Raw genomic sequence first — 21,871 nt, forward strand, 5'->3', positions numbered from 1 at the left:
CCCCCTGCCTGTGGACTCTGTCCAGGGCTGTTGACTCTTTGTGGACAATGAGAGCATCAGTCCAGAGTCTTACGTTCATGAAGCTTAGTGGACTGTAGTGAACAGTCTCCCGAGCTGTTAATAGGGGTTAATAGGCCTGCTGCGCAGAGGAGGACGCCAAGGCAAAGTGACCTGCTCAAGGTCTCGCTGCCTGCAAGCAGCTGATCCAGGAGGCAGGAAAGCCCTGGGTTCCTCACTCTGAGCCCTGTGTTCCTGCTGTTCCTGTCACAGCACCCAGAACAGAGCCCTCCCGGCCGGGCTGTACGCGGCCTCTCATTCTTTCTTTCCTTCCCTCCTTGACTCACCCACTCATTCTTTTTTTTTTTTTTTTTTTTTTTTTTGTCTCTTTAGGGCCACACCCAAGGCATATGGAGTGTCCAGGCTAGGGGTCTAAATGGAGCTGCAGCCACCAGCCCACACCACAGCCACAGCAATGTGGCATCTGAGCAGTGTCTGCAACCTACACCACAGCTCATGGCAATGCCAGATCCTTAACCCACTGAGCGAGGCCAGGGATTGAACTTGTGTCCTCATGGATGGTAGTCAGATTCATTTCTGCTGAGCCACGTTCCTTCTGGGAGGGCCCTAAAAGAATCCTCCTCCACACCCGCCTCTCCTTCCTGGCCCAGAACCAGGAGGAGCAGGGAGGATGGGTGTTGGGGTGGGGGTGTTCAATCACCCACTGCCCCTTACTCTGACTTTGCTCCCCCACCTCCACCGTTCCCAGCCCTATCCCTGACACCCACTCTTTGGGGTTTACATGGAGTTCCTCTGTCGGACTAGCAAAGGCAAGTTTGCATCCTGGCTGTACCCCAGCCAAGCTTGGCAGCCTCAGACCCATCACTGGACATGGTTGGCCCATTTCCTCATGTCTGAAATGGGGCTTTTACCCCTTTCTTCCTTTCTGACAATGGGAGGGCATGAAAAGCACCAGCACAGCCCTCACTGGCTCACCCTCTCCCGCAGGAAGCCTGGGCTCCCACAGCCCCACCCCAATCAAACAGGAAGACCCGCGCCCGTCAAACAGGAGCTGGGTGCCAGCTACCCCTTGCTTCTCAGTTTCCTCATCTGTGATTTAGGAATAAAAATACTCAATGCTATATTGTGAGACTAAATTAGAAAAACAATGTATCTGGGGCCCATATAAATAATAGAAATGAGTGGATAAATGAAAAAACCCTTGACTTTGCTTTATCTTCTTCAAAACGAAACCAAACCAAATCCCAATTAGCAAACTCAGATGTTGTACTATTCACTGTGTATCACTCGATGCTCCCGTCCTGGGCCCCATCTCTGTGCCTTTGAGGTCCCACAGGCTGGACGCTTGCAGAGGCAGGCTGCCCAGAGGAGGCTGGCCTAGGGCCGCCCCAGAAAGAGGCGAGAGGCCGAGTCAGGAGTCAGGATGAAGCCGGGAGAGGCCCGATGGGGCTTCCTCTGCCTCAGCACAGTCTAGAGCAGCAGCTGAGGGCCAGCACTGTGTGTGGGACCCAAGCCGCTGCTGCCTGAGGAGCCTCAAGTTTTCAGCTTTCAGCAGAAGCTCCACACAGGGCTGCTGCCAGCCCGCATGGGCTGCGAAAAGGCACCACTCAGGGCAGACAGAGCCCCGAGCCAGGGCGCCTGACAGGGGAGCAGAGCATGTGCTGGGTTTCAGGATGGACCCCCTTGTGCACCGCCCAACCTGCAAGTGGCAGGAACCCAGGAACCACGTCCCCCCAGCCCGCCCCACCCGTAACTCTGAGGCTGGCGAAGTGGCTTGTTTCCCCAGGCAGACTTCCCACCAAGCAGCTCACCCTGTGCCAGTGGCCTCCAGGCCCCCTTCTCCCCAAGCTAGACCCCAACCCCCCACTCCAGCCCCTAGCACTGACCCGCACAAAGCACCGTTGGTCTTAGGCTTTGACCAAAGTTCAGGATGACGGCAAGGAACAACTTCACAGCTAAGCACCACAGACGAGGAAACAGTGGTTTTAAAACCCTTCAGCTGTTTCCTGTCCTGTCAACTAACTCAGGTCACACACAGCTTGCTGACATCTTCTAGGGTCCTCTCAACCTCCGTCTGAAATGCTTGTTCTCCACCCTCATTAGCAGCAGTTTAGCTCTCCACCCCACGGCAGCAAACCAGCTCTGTCCTGGCATTTCTGAGCCGGCTCAGGCAGCTTGCTAAACCGAGGGCACCTGTCAAGCCAGGCCTGGACAACCTTCAGCTGCTCTCCTTTAACAAGCTACACCCCTTCCCAGACAGTGCTTTCTTTTTTTTTTTTTATTTTATTTATTTTTTTATTTTCTCAGACAGTGCCTTCTTGCCCGCCCCTGGAGAGAAATGGGCAAAGAATGATAGGAAGATTTATTCCTCTGGGGTTTTTTCTTTCTTTTCTTTTTTCTTGTGTGTGTGTGGGGGGGGGATTTTTTTTTCTTCTTCCCCTTGAGTTTGATCGCTTTCCCACCTCACCATTTTTAATCTGTTAAAGCCAATCTCAGATGTGTTTTATTTTTTTTACTAGTGTCTTTGTTTTTTTGTTGTTGTTTGTTTTTTTTTGTCTTTTTGCACTTTGGGAGCTGCACCGGCAGCATATGAAGGCTCTCAGGCTAGGGTTCTAATGGGAGCTATAGCTGCCGGCCTACACCACAGCCACAGCAACGCTGGATCCTTAACCCACTGAGCAAGGCCAGGGCTCGAACCCAAAACCTCATGGTTCCTAGTCGGATTCATTTCTGCTGTGCCATGACGGGAACTCCTCATATATGTTTTATTTTATTTTTTTATTTTTATTTTTATTTTTTGGTCTTTTTAGGGCCTTACCCTCAGCTTGTGGAGGTTCCCTGGCTAGGGGTCTAATCAGAGCTCCAGCTACCAGCCTCACAGCCACAGCAAGGCCAGATTCCAGCTGAGTCTGTGACCTACACCACAGCTCACAGCAATGCTGGATCCTTAACCCACTGAGCAAGGCCAGGGCTTGAACCCAAAACTTCATTGTTCCTAGTTGGATTGTTTCCCCTGCACCACGACAGGAACTCCTCCTCAGATATGTTTCAGGTGGTGAGCACATGTTACAGGTTTATCATAAACTCGTTAGTAAAGGATCCATTCAAGGAAAACAAAACACAATAGATTCCTCCACTATTCTGGGAAAAGCTGTGTAATGAAGTGATTTGCAGCAGAAACTCTAAAGCCAGACTGCCTGGTTTCAATCCAAGTTTTGCTCCTTTCTAGCCGTGTGACCTTAAGTAAGTTGATTTAACCTCTTTGTGCCTTTGTTTCCTCATCCAGGAACAATGGTACCTACATCATAGGGTTATAGTTGTGATTAAAATCTAACTGAATTCAAATTAAATAAATTAATATGTATAAGCTACTAACATTTCCTGGCACACAATGAACATGATAAAATTGTTAGCTATTACTATTATGAGCAAGTTTATATAGAAGAAAAAGGAATGTCAGATAAGGTTGTTTAACTATGTACAAGTCTGGTTAGCTTTACAGGGCTGTAAAGCTGTCACATTCATATCAGCTGCATGGGTTAAAGCTGGGTCATACCAACCAGGACCAGCCCTCCAAATTACCAGGTGTGGGCTGTTAATCAGAAATACCAGCTGCAGAAGTTGTGTGGGGTTTTGTGTGTGTGTGTGTGTGTGTGTGTGTGTGTGTCTAGCCTGTACCCCTGAATGATATTTAGGAACACCTTTTCATCTAGCAGAGCTTGGGGAATGGGAAGGTGGAAAGAGGATGAGAGTTGGGGACATGGTTCCCTCACTGCAAGTGGTGTTGGCAGAGCTGGTAGAGGACTTTGCCGCCACTAAGAGATGGCCAGGAGGTGCTGTTCAGTGAGACCTGGGACTGGGCAGCTAAAAGGCTCATCTGTGGTCCTGGCTATGGGAATAGCTCCCAAGGACCAGGCATGGTCTCTGGCCACTGGCCACATGGTCTTCTGAATCCTTGGCCTGTGAGGAGCTCCTTCCCTGAGTTCCCAAAGCCCTGGCAGGCCCCAGAACCCTCTGCCCAGCATTCTGCTGGCCTGAGTGTCCTGTGGAGGAGGGGAGGCAGGACTGTGGGAGGACGGAGCCATGCTGAGCTGGGAGCCAAGAGGGGCCTGGCAACTTCCTGAGGACTGGCACAGTGCCTCAGGCTTCTCCATCCACCCCACCCCCCAACACACACACACAAGCTGCCCAGGACCTGACACACAGCATTCAGTTAATAAAGCTGTGTTGATGTAAACCCAAAGACACCTGACATTTTAGTAGAAAAATCCAATAGAAATGTCATACCAGCCACATATGTTCTTTCACAATTTTCTAGTGGACACAAAAAAGTAAGAAGAAAACAAGTGAAGTTAATTTTAATATATTTTATTTAACCCAATTTATCCAAAATAGTTTCACATGTAATCAATCTATGAGATTATTAATGACATATTTTACATTCTTCAAGCTAAGTCTTTGAAGCCCCATATATTTTACATGTCTTGCACATATCAATGCCACACAAGGGCGGAAAAAAACTTCCTCTACTCTCCAGATTCAGTTGCAGAGGCCAGAGAATTAAACTGACAAAAGACAGATTAACAGAAGAGAAAAGTGTATTTCGTACGCACAGAAGAGCCAACAAAGGAAGTAGCTGGCTCCTTAAACGATTAAAGAGAAAGGTTTACAAACCTAAGGTAGAAGGGAAAAGGGAGGGGGAAAATATCTATTTAAAAAAAAAAAGATTTCTTTAGGAATTATAAATGGGTTTTTATGAGAAGCGACAGAATAAGAAAGATTGTGATTAAAATTTGTCTATACAGGTATGAATGGCCTCTCCTCTTCTTTAGGGCCATGAAACTCCCCTGGAGAGGGGATTTATGGTAGCCTCATTTCCCAGAAGTTACTGCTTTTCGTCAGATAAGGGAAGCTCCCAGGCGGCTTTTTTCCGCATCTGTTGAATCTCAAACGTCTTCAGCTTAAAATAACCTTCATGCCAACTCTGGGGTTCCAAATAGGTCCCTACACTACATTTCAAAAGGGCACAGCCGCACGTGGCTAGTGGTTACCTTATTGGACAGAGCTGATGCAGAATCACCAAATCGTGGAGTCCCAGGGCCGGCAGCTCCTAGAGATCCAGCAAGTATCCCTTCTGCTGCCTGCTTGACCAGCTCAGGCCCACACTCTGCTTCCGCGCCTGCCTGGGAGGTGGAGGTGGGAGTGTACCCACTGCCTCCTCAGGCAGCCTGTGGCTCAGATCAGGTTCCGAGGTGCAGGCTGCCGATATTGAGCGGCAATCTTCCCCCTCTTCCTTTTCCAAAGGGTACCCAATACCTTTTCCAAAGCGCTGGCACAAACTCGCTGTGAGGGTGGCAGGCAGGTCTTCTTTTTAACCAGAGGGTCGGTGTCCCGCCGCAAGTCGGGAGAGGGGGATGCTAGGATGCTACCAAGGCATACCTGCTCTGAGCGGTCACCCAGGCCCCTCGGAGGAGAGAGTCTGCGGTGTGCCACACATGGCTTTGCGAGCACCCACTACACTGCTAAAGGAGAGAGCCGGCTCCGAGTCACAGCCATCTCGAGGGCGGCCCCTCGCCCTGGGCGCACGTCTCCTTCCCCCAGCTGGGAGGCACAGAACCCCTAACGGAGCCCCCTGGTTTCACAGATGAGAAAAGTGAGGCGCAGGTCCTGTGAGGCCACGGCGGAGCCCCTTCCCTCCTGCTGAACACCATTTCAATGAAGTCCCAGGGGCCTCCGGAGAAAACTTGAAGGCTTTCCGGCCCTGGCGGGCCCGGGGCGGGAGGCGCCTCGCCGGCCCTTTGCTCCTCGGACACAGGCGGCGGGCGAGCGAGGGCCGCAGGGACCTGGCCGCCGGGGCAGGAAGCTCCCGGGAACCGTGATGTAACTCGGCGCCCGGCTTGCAGGAGAAGCCCCAGGAGCCACGGCCGCTTGTTTACGGGAGCCAGGCGTTTACCCTCGCGGGGATGTTCGCCAGGGGCGGAGTCACAGCCGCTCGGCCCCGCCCCCGGCTCGCGCCCCGCCCCGCGGAGCCCCAACACTCCTGGCTGAGCGAGAGCTACTCCGTACTCCGTGGGATTCCGAGAGTCCAGATTCTTGTTTCAGCCCTAGACATTCTAAGACCCGAAGCAGTGGGGTGTCAATGGGTGACTCTGGAAGGGCCTGAGTCCCCAGAGCAACTCAAAATAACATTCAAACTAAATAAAAAGCTGGAGCTTGCTACGCGCACTCAGCTTCAAGATGAGGGCCCTCCTTTCTGAACGTACTATCGTCTCCGCTGCAGTAGCGCCAAGTCCCTGTACCTCTCAAGGTGGCAGTTTCCTCATCTGTAAGATGAGGAGCAGGCATTGTATTGCTGTGACAGTCTGTGAGTCTAGCATCATGGGGAGCACTTATTTGGGCCTTCCGAAAGTCAGCCTCTGGGGAAAAAAACGCCAGTATTTCCCAGGGCCCCTTCCTAATTTTGCTGGCATGGAGGTGGAGTTTGCTCTTGATCTGGAAGAGTTGTTAACCCCCTGGAGGGCTGAAGGGCAGAACCGCCTAGGGGCTGGAACTCCAGGTGGCCTCCAGCCTCTCCTATGGCAGCCCCTCCCAGCCCCACAGGCCTGGCTCACAGAGGCCAGTGGAGGAGAGCAGGAGTGCTTGTGCTCCTGGCACCCACCCCAGCTGAACTCTCAGGGAAGATTCAGACCCCCCGACCCCCGCCAAGGGAGGCAGAAGTTCCAGACAGTGTGTGTGTGGTTGGATGACAGTGGGTCTGGACAGGGCCCAAGAATGGGGCCATGCTGATGCCAACCAGAACCCCAGCAGCTGTGACCCGTGCCCGCTGCCAACATTTTCCCAGCAGACTCTCCGTTCCCTGATGAGGCAGGCGAGCTGGGTCCAGATAAGGGAGCTGTGGCTCAGAGAGCACGGGGTGGCCCCACACCACCCAGGGAGTTGGTGACAGAGCTGCTGTAACTAGGATCCAGATCCCTGCTGTACTCCTACTTCTAAGAGAGACCCAGACCCCTCATGCTCCTAGTTACGAGAGGGCAAGAACCTTGTGAACAGGGGCAGTCCAGGAGGGCTTCCTGGACTGGAGGCCAGGTCAGAGCTAGATAAGGCATGACGGTCAAGATTTGAGGAGGGTTTGAGGCAGGAAGGGCTCCCTGAGCCAGGAACTAAGAAGAGAGGAGAGGCTTCCCTGGGGAGAAAGCAGCCCTCGAGAGAGGCAAGGAGCAAGGCGACAGGAGGTCTAGACAGAGAAGAGGATCTAGGGGTCAGTCAGGGACTAGCAACTACCTAGTGCAGGCCAGTGAGGGTCAAAAGTAGTCCTTGAGTCAGGGGGCAGGGCGGGAGCAGAAGGCAGCTGACCAGATGCAGGATCAGAGACTGTGGGTGTTGGGGGTGAACTTTCTCCTCCCGCCTCCACTTCAGGCTCTCCCATTTCCCAGCCCTGAGGCATGTTCTCTCTTCCCTCTGTGGACCTCAGTTTCCTCATCTATAAAATGAGAGTCATCGCCCTATTCTGCTCACAGCTGAGAAGGTGCTTTGCAACTGACTTTACATACTTGAGGGTGTGAGGGGCTTGTATACAAACTTGGCAAAGCCAGTGGGTTCAGGGAGGACCTCTTCGAGGGACTTCTCCCTCTCCTGGATTCCCTGGCTCCAGAAGGAGAAGCTCCATACACTCCCTTCCCTGAACCCTGCCAGCATGTCTGGGAGGCCCCTGGGCTTAGCAAATATTTGTGCCTCTGATCTAGTCAGTGGCTGCTGTAACATTCTCTCCTGCAGCCCATTTGTCCATACCTCTGCCTCAGGTCATTAGGATCCTGAAAGAGGACAAACATGTAAGAGAGGGATTTCTGAGACTTTCCCCCAGCTCCCCTCTTGCCTTCTCCATCTCATCCCAGTTTATTCCTAAAGTTCAGAGCCCTGTGCTAGGCACTGTGCAAAGGACAGGGACATGTGCTCTAAAGAGCCTCTCCTAAGAGCTAGGACCTTAGGGCTAAACGTGAGCTTGGTAAGTATGCTGCTGTGTGGTCTTGGCCAAATCCATTACCTCTCTGAGCTTGTTTCTTCATCTCTGAAATGGTGGCAAGATGGCTTGGGTCAGTGCCTGGGCACTTAACTGTTTTCTTCCCTAACCTTCTTCCCATGGCTCTGCACCACGTCCCTAGCTGTTTGGGCCTGCCCAGTTTAGCCGATAAAAATAACAAGAGTAAGAAGTCTCCAACATTATTGAGTACTCTGGGCAATGGTGTGCTGGTAAATGTTTAACAATCAACTCTTTAAAAAAAAAAAAAAAGTCCTGTTTTGCAGCATTTGCCTGATTTCTGTCCTGTTAATATTATCACCAGGGCCCTTTCAAGCTTCTAACATGACATCACTGAATGCGGAGTTGGGAGCCAGTGAGAGCTGGCTCCAGCACAACACTGCATACAGGATTGGCTACGTAATTTGCCAGGCTTAGTGCAAAATGAAATCACAGGGTCCCTTGTTCCCAAAGCAGGGAAAGCTAAAGCTTTTTCCTTCTTTCTGTGATTTCTCTTTCAACCCATCATAACATTCTTTTTACTTATGTAATGCCACCCTCCTTCCAGCCTGGGAGATACTCACAGGACAAGTGCACACCCTCCCAGGTGGGCAAGCCCCAAGACTTGGCTCATACACATGGGGCCCACTGACTACCAGGTTGTCCCTTCTGTCAGCCACCAGACAGATGCTCCAGGAAGGCAAGTCAGGCATCTTACCTTCCTGCAGGCCCACATTCCCCATACATGTCCCCATCCATGGATGCTCTAGGCTCACAAACAGGAGTGGGAAAGCAGCTTGCCCTGGTCAAATGGCCCCATTGAATGCACCATATTACTGCCTGTCCAGAGAAGGAAGGCCAGTGGTTGCAGGGTGGGGAGGAGGAGGAGGCCAGGTGAGGCTCTTGTACCAAAGGATGAGAACTTGTTCCAGGGAGGCAGGGATGTGGCAGGAAGTAGGATCACTTTGTGAGCAGGAGGCCCCAAACCCCCTGAAACTGGCTCTGTTACCCCACTGAACTTTGCTTACAAGACACAAATTCAAAGATAAAATTTTGAAGAATTTCAAGATGCTGATCAATCTCAGTGCCTTAAACCAAACTCAGTGCCCTTCTGAGTGCAGGGCCCTGTGAGCTGCCCTGGTCTCAGACCCATGAAGCCAGCTCTGACTGTATGTGTCATCCAAACAAGAGAAGAATGGTCCTACAGGATCCTCCCTGATGAACTCCAGTCTTCAAGTCAGAGATTCTTGGGGATCGTGGGCCAAAGGAAGGCCAGGGAGACTCACAAACCCTCCTCAGGGAGAAATCTCCCCTGCTTTGGGGGAAGCATTCACAGAGCATTGAAGCTTGGCAAAACTTGTCAAATCACAACAGCACTTATCATTAATGATCTGCATTGTCTCATATTTGCATTGTGCCACTTTCCTTATTTTCTTTCTTTCTTTCTTTCTTTCTTTCTTTCTGCCTTTCTTTCTTTCTTTCTTTCTTTCTTTCTTTCTTTCTTTCTTTCTTTCTGCCTTTCTTTCTGTCTTTCTCTTTCTTTCTGTCTTTCTTTTTCTTTCTGCCTTTCTTTCTGTCTTTCTGTCTTTTTGCCTTTTCTTGAGCCGCTCCCGTGGCATATGGAGGTTCCCAGGCTAGGGGTCTAATTGGAGCTGTAGCCACCAGTCTACGCCAGAGCCACAGCAATGCGGGATCCAAGCCATGTCTGCAACCTACAGCAAAGGTCATGGCAACGCCGGATCCTTAACCCACTGAGCAAGGCCAGGGATCGAACCCGAAACCTTCATGGTTCCTAGTCGGATTCGTTAACCACTGAGCCACAATGGGAACTCCCTCTTTCTTTTTTTTTTTTGTTTTTTTTTTTGTTGTTGTTGTTGTTGTTTTTTAAGAATTGCATTTGGGGAGTTCCCGTCATGGCACAGTGGAAACAAGTCTGACTAGCATCCATGAGGACGCAAGTTCGATCCCTGGTCTCACTCAGTGGGTTAAGGATCTGGTGATGCCATGAGCTGTGGTGTAGATTGCAAACTCGGCTCAGATCCCATGTTGCTGTGGCTGTGGCATAAGCCAGCCGCTGAAGCTCCAATTCGACACCTAGCCTGGGAACTTCCATATGTCACAGGTGCAACCCTAAAAATAAAAAAAATAAAAAAAAAAAAAAGAATTGCATTTGGAGTTCCAGTCATGGCCACAGCTCACAGCAATGCTGGATCTCTAATGCAGTGAGCAAGGCCAGGGATTGAACCCGTTTCCTCATGGATGCTAGTCAGGTTCGTTAACCGCTTAGCCGTGAGAGGAACTCCTCATCTGCTTGATTTAGATTTAGTTTGTTTTCCTGGCTTCTTTTTTGATTTTTTTTTTTTTTTTTTTTTTTTTTTTTTTGGCCGTCCTGTGGTACATGGAGTTCCTGGGCCAGGGATCAGATCCAAGCCACGGTTGTGACCTAAGCTGGTGCAATGCCGGATTCTTAACCCACTGTGCTAGGCCAGGAATGGAACCTGCGTCCCAGCGCTCCCAAGACACACCAATCCTGTTGTGCCATGTTGGGAACTCCTGTAAATCTAAAAACAATTTTTTTTTTTTGGCTGCACCTGTGGCTTATGGAAGTTCCTGGGCCAGAGATTGAGCCTGAGCTGCAGTTGCGACCTACACCACAGCTGTGGCAATGCCAGATCCACTATGCCACAGCAAGAACTCTTTTTTTTTTTTTGGCTTTTAGGGCTGCTCCTGCAGCATATGGAGGTTCCCAGGCTAGGGGTCCAAGTGGAGCTACAGCTGCCCACCTACACCACAGCCACAGCAATGTAGGATCTGAGCCAAATCTGTGATCTACAGCACAGCTCACAGTAACGCTGAATCCTTAACCCACTGAGCGAGGCCAGAGATGGAACCTGCAACATTAAGGTTACTAGTCAAGTTCTTTTCTGCTTCACCACAAGGGGAACTCCAGGAACTCTTTCTGTAAATACTTTAAAAAGTGTGGAGTTCCGGTTGTGGCTCAGTGGTAACAAACCCAACTAGTATCTATGAGGACACAGGTTCAATCCCTGGCCTTGTTCAGTGGGTTAAGGATCTGGTGTTGCTGTGAGCTGTGGTGTAAGTTGAAGGCATGGCTTGGATCTGGCATTGCTGTGGCTTGGCATAGGCTGGCAGCTGCAGCTCCAAAATGACCATAGCCTGGGAACATCCATATGCTGTGGGTATGGCCCTTAAAAAAAAAAGTGTCTTTTGGAGTTCCTGCTGTGGCACACAATGCAATTAACAGCATCTCCGCAGCGCCAGGATATAGGTTCAATCCCCAGCTCAGCCAAGCACAGTGGGTTAAAGACTCAATATTGCTGTAGTTTTGAGGTAAATCAAAACTGTGGCTTAGATCTGATCCCTGGCCTGGGAACTCCATATGCCATGGGGTATCCAAAAAAGAAAAAAGAAAAAGGGAAAAAAATTTTTTAAAATGTGTCTTTTGCTTCTAAAAAAGTGAAAGGTAATATTTTCTTTCTTTCTTTTTTCTTTTTTTGGTCTTTTTAGGGCCGCACCCATGGCATAGGGAGGTTCCCAGGCTGGGGGTCGGATAGAAACTGTAGCCACTGGCCTACCCACAACCACAGCAAGGCCAGATCCAAGCAGCATCTGTGATCTACACCACAGCTCATGGCAACACCGGATCCTTAACCCACTGACCACTAATTCGGTCAGGCATCACATCTGTGTCCTCATGGATGCTAGTCAGATTTGCTTCCACTGAGCCATGATGGGAACTCAAATTCTAGGTGCATTCTCTCTCTCTCTCTCTCCCTCTTTTTTTTTTTTTTTTTTTTTTTTTTTTTTTTTGTGGCTTTTTTTTAGGGCTGCACCTGTGGCACATGGAGGTTCTCAGGTTAGGGGTCAAACTGGAGCTACAGCTCTCACCCTATGCCACAGCCATGCAAGATCCAAGCCGCGTCTGCAATCTATACCACAGCTCACAGCAATGTAGGATCCTTAACCCACTGAGCGAGGCCGGGGATCAAACCCACAACCTCGTGGTTCCTAGTCAGATTCATTTCCACTGCGCCACAACGGGAACTCCCAGATAACATTTTCAAACACCCAATTCACTGTCCACCTGCACAACATATAATTTTGGTTGTGTTTGTTGGTTTATAGAGCTCCCACAACTGTAAAAGTTTTCTCTATGTTGATATTTGTCCTGAGGATTGAAGCCAAATATTGACCCAGTTTTAGCAAATTTAGAGCAGCAGCTTCTTGGCTTAAAAAAACATTTCTACTTATCAAGAATGGTTGCTTGTTCCTTTGAGGGGAATGACCGTGGTGTCCCAGGCATCTACTTCCTGATGATGAGAATTTGGAAAGGGAGATTTTCATACCGCATCAACCACAGACCAGGGTGGTATGGATTTAATTTCTCAGGGGTGGCCAGATGCTTTAAAGTGTCCATAAACCACTTGATAGCATATTGAGTACACCTGCCAGTTAAGGAACTGTGGGCATCCCTCTGTTCTTTGACCTCAAAGAACTTCAAACCATAGTGTGTTTTTAGTCTAAACCAGGCCCCTCCCCCCCCTTTTGGTATTTTCAGGACTGCACCCATGGCACATGGAGGTTCCCAGGCTAGGGGTCAAATCGGAGATACAGCCACCAGCCTATGCCACAGCCACAGCAATGCAAGATCTGAGCTGCATCTTCAAACTATACTGAAGCTCATGGCAACGCCAGATCCTTAACCCATTGAGTGAGGCCAGGGACTGAACCCACGTCCTCATGGATGCTAGTCAGGTTCATTAACCACTGAGCCACAGTGGAACTCCTAAAGCAGGCCCCTCTTAACCTGGTGTTCTCAAGCAAGGTCCAGAAAACAACTGTGCCTCAGTTTCTTCATCTGTAAAATGGGAAAGTGATGCATATTTTTTAACGTTGTGGTCAGATTTAAACAAGATGCATGTGTGTGTATGTATATTTATGTGCCAGACACAAAGCTTGTGCTATAATAAAAGACGGCAATAGGGGGTGGCTATTATTAGTAGTAATAGTAATCAAAGAGCAGACAGGGTTTGATTTACTTCTGGGTCCCTGGTACCCTATAGCTGGCACCTGGAAATGTGAATTCAGCTATCAGGTCTTGGCTGGGCTGCTCTCGAGTGTGTGGTCACAGACAGTAGTAGATGGAGGTGTGAATGAGCTCTGCTGAGCCCGTGGTGGCCTTTCCCTCCCGGCAAACAGTGGGATCTGGAGGAGGGAGGCCTCTGGGGGGAAGGTCATCCTCAGCCAGCACCTTCTTTTCACAGATGGAGATACTGTGTGTCAACCTGCAGTGAATGCATCACACTAATTCTATTGGTTTTAAAGTAACTTTGGAACCCGACCAGAATAGCATTTGGGGGTGCAAAACTTTGGGTGCGTGCTGAGACTCCCTTAGCAATCTGCTTTATTCCACCTTTTTTTTCTTCACCCTTGCTACCCTGGGCTTGCACCTCTCAAATAAAGTATTAGCACCTTAATCCTTGCAGAAAGCTGTTTTTCAGAGGACCCGGGATAAGATGGGTCGCATTTCCAAATTATTTGTATTTATTATAGATTATTCTATGATAATTAGATCTCCATATAGAATTATTCCATCTATTCAGATAAAAGTCTCTATTATTATGTACATCACACATACACATTCCTTCGGGGCAAGACTAAAAGGACCACAGTACTTTAAACTCTAGGTGGATGCCTGCGGTGATCCATTTACAGGTATAGATGCTCTCTCTCTGTTGCCAACAGTGGTGGCTGCCTAGAGTGTTATTTTGCACCGAATCTGGCTTGAAGCTCTTCATAGCAATATGCAGAGCCTCCTGACAGAGGTTTGCCCTTTATTTCAAACTTTTTTTGCATATTGCTGAGAAACAGAGCATGGGGGTTAGAAAGCTCAGGGTCCTTATACTCTATAAGAGGCAACTTTCTTTTTGTAATTGGTTACTATATGGAGTTTTTCCATTAGTTCCAAAAACTAATTGTCCAACACCAACTGGGTGTCCAGCAATTCAATTCAATTCCAACACTATCTACCTGGATTTATTGTCAGATCCTGCAAGCTGAAGGGTTCAGTCTCACAAGACAGACCCTACTTCAGAAGCCAGTTGCAAAGGGGGTGCCTGGGTTACCCACACTTCTGCTGGGCTGATTACAAATTCAGGGGTTCCCACAGCTCCCCCCTCCCAAGTTCAATAATTTGCTAGAATGACCAGCCCCCATCCTGAAACTATCTAGAGGCCCCACCTGGAGGTATTAACATAAGTTCAGGTATATTCAAAGGAGTATGATAGAATAATAATGACACTCCCATCACTCAGGAAATTCCAAGGGTTTTAGGAGTTCTAAGATATGAAAACATAAATATATATACATTTAAATTTATATAAACATTTACGGAGTTCCCATTGTAGCGCAGTAGAAACGAATCTGACTAGTAGCCATGAGGATGTGGGTTTGATCCCCGGCCTTGCTCAGTGGGTCAGAGATTCAGCATTGCCATGAGCTGTGGTGTAGGTCACAGACGCAGCTTGGATCCCGCATTGCTGCAGCTATGACGTAGGCTGGCAGCTGTAGCTCTGATTCAGCCCTAGCGTGGGAACCTCCATATGCTGCAAGTGCAGTCCTAAAAAATAAATGAACAAATGAATAAATTTATATAAAAATTTAAAATATAATGTATTTAAATAATACATGTGTATAACATATGTATTACATGTATATTACATATAAAATATATTATATAATAGTATATATACACTACAGCATAAATATCATGTATAATATTAATATTTTTATCATAGCACTGTTCCCCTAAGGGCACTGTCATTCATTTCTTCGCTATGACTAGCTATGTACAATTTTTTTTTTCCCTGCTTTTTAGGGCCACACCTGTGGCGTACGGAAGTTCCCAAGCTAGGGGTCAAATCGGAGCTAGAGCTGCTAGCCTACACCACAGCCACAACAACTTGAGATCCAAGCTGTATCTGCAACCTACACCATAGCTCACGGCAATGCCAGATTGATCCCAACCCACTGAGTGAGGCCAGGGATCAAACCCCATCCTCATGGATACTAGTCAGATTCATTTCCACTATGCCACAATGGGAACTCCTGCTTTGTACAAACTAACTAAACTTTAGATGTGGCTCTTGACAAGATTAGTGCATATATGCCAGTTTGACCATAGGTCTGACAAATACGCAAATTAATCAACCCTCACATGTTAATGCTGATAAGATGTTGTGGTCACCATATCACCAAGACTTGACAGTCATCATGCATGCAGTCACACACTCTACATTTTGAGTATGTGCTGTATAGTTTACACCCTCTCCTCGGATCCTGTAGACGGAGGACCAGGTAGATGAGAGATGAAGGCACTGAGACTCAGAGAGAGCAAGCAGCTGGACCAAAGGTCCACAGCAAGGCAATGGCAGAGATGGGGGGACACCCACGCCTTAGGTCTTGAGCCCAGAACCCTCCCTTGGCAGCCAGTGGCTTCTTTCTGTAGCATGACATTCTCTCTGCTGACCTTGTAGACAAGTCACACCTAAGCTGCTTTCCTCCTTGCCAGCCCCTGTGTCTTGTGGACCATCAGAGCTAGGAGAGATAGAGCCACCCCATAGTGAAGACAGGGAAACTGAGGCTAGTGGAAGCAGAGCCAGAAGCAGGACTCACAGCACATGTGGCTTAGGCCCAGCGCATAGGCTTGAGCTCTAGGTGTGACTCTAGGTTCAAATCCCAGATCCACCACTCCACCACTTATTCTCTGTGCCATATGCAGATTAACCTCTTTAAAGTTGTAATTTTTGCATTTATAAAGTGCTATTAACAATAGCACCCACCAGGAGTTCCCATCATGGCGCAGTGGTCGATGAGTCTGACTAGTAACCACGAGGTTGCGGGTTCGATCCCTGGCCTTGCTCAGTGGGTTAAGGCTCCAGCATTGCCATGAGCTGTGGTGTGAGTCGCAGATGCGGCTCGGATTCCGTGCTGCTGTGGCTCTGGTGTAGGACAGCGGCTGCAGTTCCAATAGGACCCCTAGCCTGGAACCTCCACATGCCGTGGGTGCGGCCCTAGAAAAGGCAAAAAGACAAAAATGAAACAAACAAACAAAAAACAATAGCACCCACCAGAGTTCCTGTTGTGGCTCAGTGAGTTAAGAACCCAACTAGTATCCATGAGGATGCGGATTCAATCCCTGGCCTTGCTTTGTGGGTTAAGGAGCCCGTGTTGCTGTGAGCTGTGGTGTAGGTTGCAGATGAAGGTCGGACCCCAAGTTGCTGCAGCTGTAGCGTAGGCCGGCAGCTGCAGCGCTGATTCAGCCCCTAGCCTGGGAACTTGCATATGCCATGAGTGCAGCCCTAAAAAGACAAAAAGAAACAACAACAACAAAAAAATCCAACAACAACAAAAAAACCACAATAGCGCCCACCTGAAAAGTTTGTTGGGACGATTAAATTAGATAACATACATGAAGTTTTATAACAGGGCCAGCATATAGTACACACTCAATACATTTTTATTTATTGGTACTATTTTATCATAATCTTTTTGGAGAGGAAAACCTTTTCCTCTACCTGCAAAGATTCAGTGATTGGGGGCTTGTGAGTTAAACTGACAAAAGACAGGAGTTCCCGTCGTGGCTCGGCAGTTAACGAACCCACCTAGCATCCATGAGGACATGGGTTCGATCCCTGGTCTTGCTCAGTGGGTTAAGGATCTGGCATTTCTGTGAGCAGTGGTGTAGGTCGCAGATGAGGCTCAAATCCCAAGTTGCTGTGGCTCTGACGTAGTCCAGTGACTACAGCTCTGATTCAACCCCTAGCTTGGGAACCTCCACATGTCCAGGGTGCGGCCCTAAAAGACAAAAAAAGAAAAAAAAAAAAAAAAACTGACAAAAGACAGATTAACATGGAGTTCCAGAGTTAATGCAGCCCGACTAGCACTCATGAAGACGCAGGTTGGATCCCCGGCCTTGCTCAGTGGGTAGAGGATCCGGCATTGCTGTGGCTCTGGCATAGGCCAGCAACTACAGCTCCAATTTGACTCCCAGCCTGGGAACCTCCATATGCCTCAGGACAACAAACAAACAAACATGGAGTTCCCATGTGGCTCAGCAGGTTAAGGATCTGGTATTGTCACTGCCCCGGCATGGATTTGACCCCTGGCCTGGGGGAGAAAAATCTAGGTTAACATGAGAAAAGATAAAGTTTATTTGCATATGTAAACAGGAGCTCACAGAAAATGTGGCTCAAAGAAGCAGAACTTGGGGCTTATATACCATCTTATTTTGTTTTCCAATTTTATTGAGATATAATTAACATATAACACAGTATAAGTTTAAGGTGTATGGTATGTTGACTTGATACATATATTGCAAAATCATTACCATACAGCATTAGCTAACACCTCCATTATATCACATCTCTTTTTTTTTTTTTTTTTTTTTTTTTTTTTTTTTTGCTTTTTTTAGGGCGCTCCCACTGCATATGGAAGTTCCCAGGCTACACCACAGCCACAGCAACACCAGACCCGAGCCATGTCTGCAACCTACATTACAGCTCACAGCAACCTTGGATCCTTAACCCACTGAATGAGGCCAGGGATGGAACCCGAATCCTCATGGATCCTAGTCAGGTTAATTACCACTAAGCCACAGTGAAACTCCACCATTTTTTTTTTTTTTTTTTTTTGTGGTGAGAACATTTAAGATTTACTGTCTCAGCGACTTGCAAGTATATAATGCAGCATCATTAACTACAATCATCATACTGTACATTAGATCCCCAGAACTTAATCATCTTATACTTGGAAATTTGTACTCATTGACCAACATCTGCCCATTTCTCCCACCCTCCCAACCCCTGGCAACAAACATTCTACTCTATCTCTATGAGTTCAACTTGTTTAGATTCCAAACATAAGTGATATCATATAGCATTTGCCTTTCACCAGCTCTTTCATTTAGCATAATGTCCTCAAGGTCCATACCTGCAGTCACAAATGTCGGGATTTTCTTCTGTCTCATGGCTAATTAATATTCCAGTGTGTGTTTTTGTGTGGGGATGGGTGTATATATACACCCTCCCCCCTACACACCCGTATCTCACATCTTCTTTATCCATTCATCTATTGATAGACATTTAGGTTGTTTCCGTATCTTGGGTCTTGTGAATAATACTGCCATGAACATGGGGTTGCAGATATCTCTTCAAGATCTCATTTTCTTTTCTTTTTTTTTTTTTTTTTTTTTTGTCTTTTTTTTAGGATCACACCTGCGCATATGGAGGTTCCCAGGCTAGGGGTTGAATCAGAGCTGCAGCCACCGGCCTACGCCACAGCCACAGCCATGTGGGATCTGAGCTGAGTCTGAGACCTACACCACAGCTCACGGCAATGCTGGATCCCTTAACCTGCTGAGCGAGGCCAAGGATTGAACCCGTGTCCTCATGGATGCTAGTTGGGTTCATTAACCGTTGAGCCATGACGGAACCCCCAAGATCTCATTTTCATTTCCTTTGGATATACGCCAAGAGGTGGAATTGCTGGTTCCAAGGTAGCTCTTTTTTTAAATTTTATGAAGAAGCTCTAGACTGTTTTCCACAGTGGCTGTACCAATTACATTCCAAGAACAGTGTACAAAGATTTCTTTTTCTCTATATCCTCACCAACACTTGTTATTTCTTGTCTTTTTGGTGACAGTCATTCTAACAGGTGTAAGGTGAATATCTCATTGTGGTTTTGATTTGCATTTCCCTGAAGATCAGTGATGTCCAAGCACTTTCTCATGTACCTTTTGGCCATTTGTTTGTCTTTGGCAAAATATCCATTCAGTTATTCTGCACTTTTTTTTTTTTTGCCACACCCACAGTATTTGGAAGTTCCTGGGCTAGAGATCAAACCTGAGCCACAGCAGTGACCAGAGCCAGAGCAGTGTCAGTGTCAGAGCCTTACCCTGCTGAACCACAAGAGAATTCCCCTTTTAAATTGGATTGTTTGTTTTTTTTCTTTTTGCTATTAACTTGTATGAATTCTCTGTATATTTGGGAATTAACCCTTCATCAGATATTAAATTATTAATAGGGGAAGAGGAGAAAGGGCACTTATGGTAAAACAAACAGCTTTTAGGAAAGATAAATGGGAGAATAGATGGTAGATATGAGAGTGACAAGGTCTATTTAGGTGAATTCTTATCCTGGTCTCAGGTGACCGGACTCAACCTTCTCTGATTGTGAAACTCCCAGGAGGGAATTTTTGACATTTGAATTCTTTGGGGAATTCTTTTAGGCAGATAAGGGGAAATTCATCCTCTTCCTGTATCTGCTGCTTCTCACATATCTTTAGCTCAAAATAGTTCTTAGGACACAGTGATATATTTTGTACCCCTCCACTCATTATAGGGGAGAGGGCAGGGTGGGATGTGAGATGCAGGCCCAGTCTGGGGGACACCCATGAGTTTTTTAGACAGCTTCCAGACTGTTCTTTCTGGCTAAGGTTGGGGCACTTGGGGCCTTTGCTCCTTATCAGAGCTTGCTTAGGGCTAAGCTGGAGCCATCCCATCTCTGGTCCCTCCCATCTGGTGCAATAGGGTGGCTGCAGGCTATAGTAGGGCACTTCACCCACACATGAAGACAGCTGGGATGGGGGAGGGAGCACCTCTCCTGGGCTGTGAAGGTCCCCAGGCCATTCCTATACCAGGGCATTTTCCCTGCCCTCCCCATGACGTCAAAGTCCCCCAGGGTAGAGAACTAGCCCGATCCCCCTCTGCAGAGCCGCCAAAGCTGAGGCACAGTGAGCACATTTGACTCACGGCAGACCGTTCTTTTTTTTTTTTTTCTTTTTTTGAAGATTTGATGTTACTTATTTGTTTCTCTTAGAACATACCAATTTTTTTTTTTTTTTTTTTTTTTTTTTTTTTGCTATTTCTTGGGCCGCTCCCACGGCATATGGAGGTTCCCAGGCTAGGGGTCCAATCGGAGCTGTAGCCACCATCCTACGCCAGAGCCACAGCAATGTGGGATCGGAGCCGAGTCTGTGACCTACACCACAGCTCACGGCAAAGCCAGATCCTTAACCCACTGAGCAAGGCCAGGGATCGAACCCGAAACCTCATGGTTCCTAGTCGGATTCGTTAACCACTGCACCACAACGGGACCTCCTAGAACATCTCATTTTTGACTGGACTCAGACTTAGAAGCAGAAGCTCTCAGAGAGGATCGCCTCTGTCTCTTGGCAATCTGTTCCTGACGTTTTTCTTTGGCCTCCTTCATTCTCTTGGCCAAAAGTTTAGCATATTCTGCAGCCTCTTCCTTATTTTTCTTAGTATGTTGTTTCTTCAGAGCAATACGTCAACATTCGTGTTGCAGAACACGTGGAGTAGTAACAAGATGCTGAATCTTGGGTGCTTTGGTCCTAGGTGTCTTACCTTCTTTGTTTAGGGGCTTTCTCACTACATACTGATGGACATCATCTTCCTTAGAGAGACTGAAAAGTTTGCGGATTCTGCTAGCTCTTTTAGGCCCTGGGCGGCGAGGCACCGTAGTATTGGTGAGTCCAGGAATATCCTTCTCCCCTTTTTTTACGATGACCACATTGAGAACACTCAGATTGGCATCCCCAGTGCAGCCTCAAACTGATGGGCGCTTTCTTTCTCCAGCCCTCCTAGGTCTGTAACAGGAATGTGCCTCACTCAGTAGCCGGCAGACTCGGCCGTGGGTCAAGACACCCGGCTTCATGGGGGACCCTTGTTTGTCATTCCCACCATGGATTCGGACCACATAACCCTCCCACTCTTCACCCAGAGCGTCAGCAGCAATTTCTGTGGCCATTCGTTTTTCATAAAAGGTACCAAGTTTTCACTCATCATCCAGTTCAATGAGTGTTTGGCAGCCAGTGGCCAGGAAAGAGATGTTCAGCTTCGTCCTCAAGCGGCCAACCGCCTCCGAGGCGCCACGAGAAAGAGGATGGCAGACCATTCTTTAACACTTCCCTCCTCTATGTGATTACGCTGTAAAGATTGTGAAATAATGGAGTTCCTGTTGTGGCTCAGTGGTGAACAAATCCAACTAGGAACCATGAGGTTGTGGGTTTGATCCCTGGCCTTGCTCAGTGGGTTAAGGATCCGGTGTTGCCCTGAGCTGTGGTGTAGATTGCAGATGTGTCTTGAATCCCACGTTGCTGTGGCTGTGGTGTAGGCTGGCGGCTACAGCTCCGATTCGACCCCTAGCTTGGGAACCAACATATGCCGCAGGAGCAGCCCAAGAAAATGGCAAAAAGACCAAAAAAAAAAAAAAAAAAAAAAAAAAAAGATTGCGAAACGAAATGATGACATTTCAAAATAAACTAAAGCTTTCATTTATCAAACAAAAATAGACCTCCACGTCACTCTCCTTTCACAAATAAAATCTCCACACTGTATAGAGAGTGGCAGAATTGAAGGCCCTCAAGTTGTTTCTTTGCCTGTACAATCACTGTGCTATCCTTGCTTATTTAGAATACACTGTTTAATTATTATTATTTTTTTTTGGCCACACTCACAGTGTGTGGAGGTGCCTGGGCCAGGGATCGAACTGGCACCACAGCAGGGACCTGAGCCACTGGAATAACAATGGCAAATGCTTAACCCACTGAGCCACAAGAGAACAAATAGAATCCACTGTTTAAATGCGGGAGACTGGAGACGGGACAGCAAAGAAAGTGCAGGAGGGGAGTTCCTGACTTGGCGCGGCGGAAATGAATCCAACTAGGAACCATGAGGTTGCAGGTTCAATCCCTGGCCTCGCTCAGTGGGTTAAGGATCCGGCATTGCCGTGAGTTGTG

At 47.9% G+C, this 21,871-nt stretch overlaps 1 pseudogene; it reads right to left on the minus strand.

The window, feature by feature from the left end:
- Positions 20,197 to 21,103, minus strand: LOC100157722 (annotated as a pseudogene).

This window comes from Sus scrofa, chromosome 7, assembly GCF_000003025.6.
Source record: "Sus scrofa isolate TJ Tabasco breed Duroc chromosome 7, Sscrofa11.1, whole genome shotgun sequence".
NCBI classification, from domain to species: Eukaryota; Metazoa; Chordata; class Mammalia; order Artiodactyla; family Suidae; genus Sus; species Sus scrofa.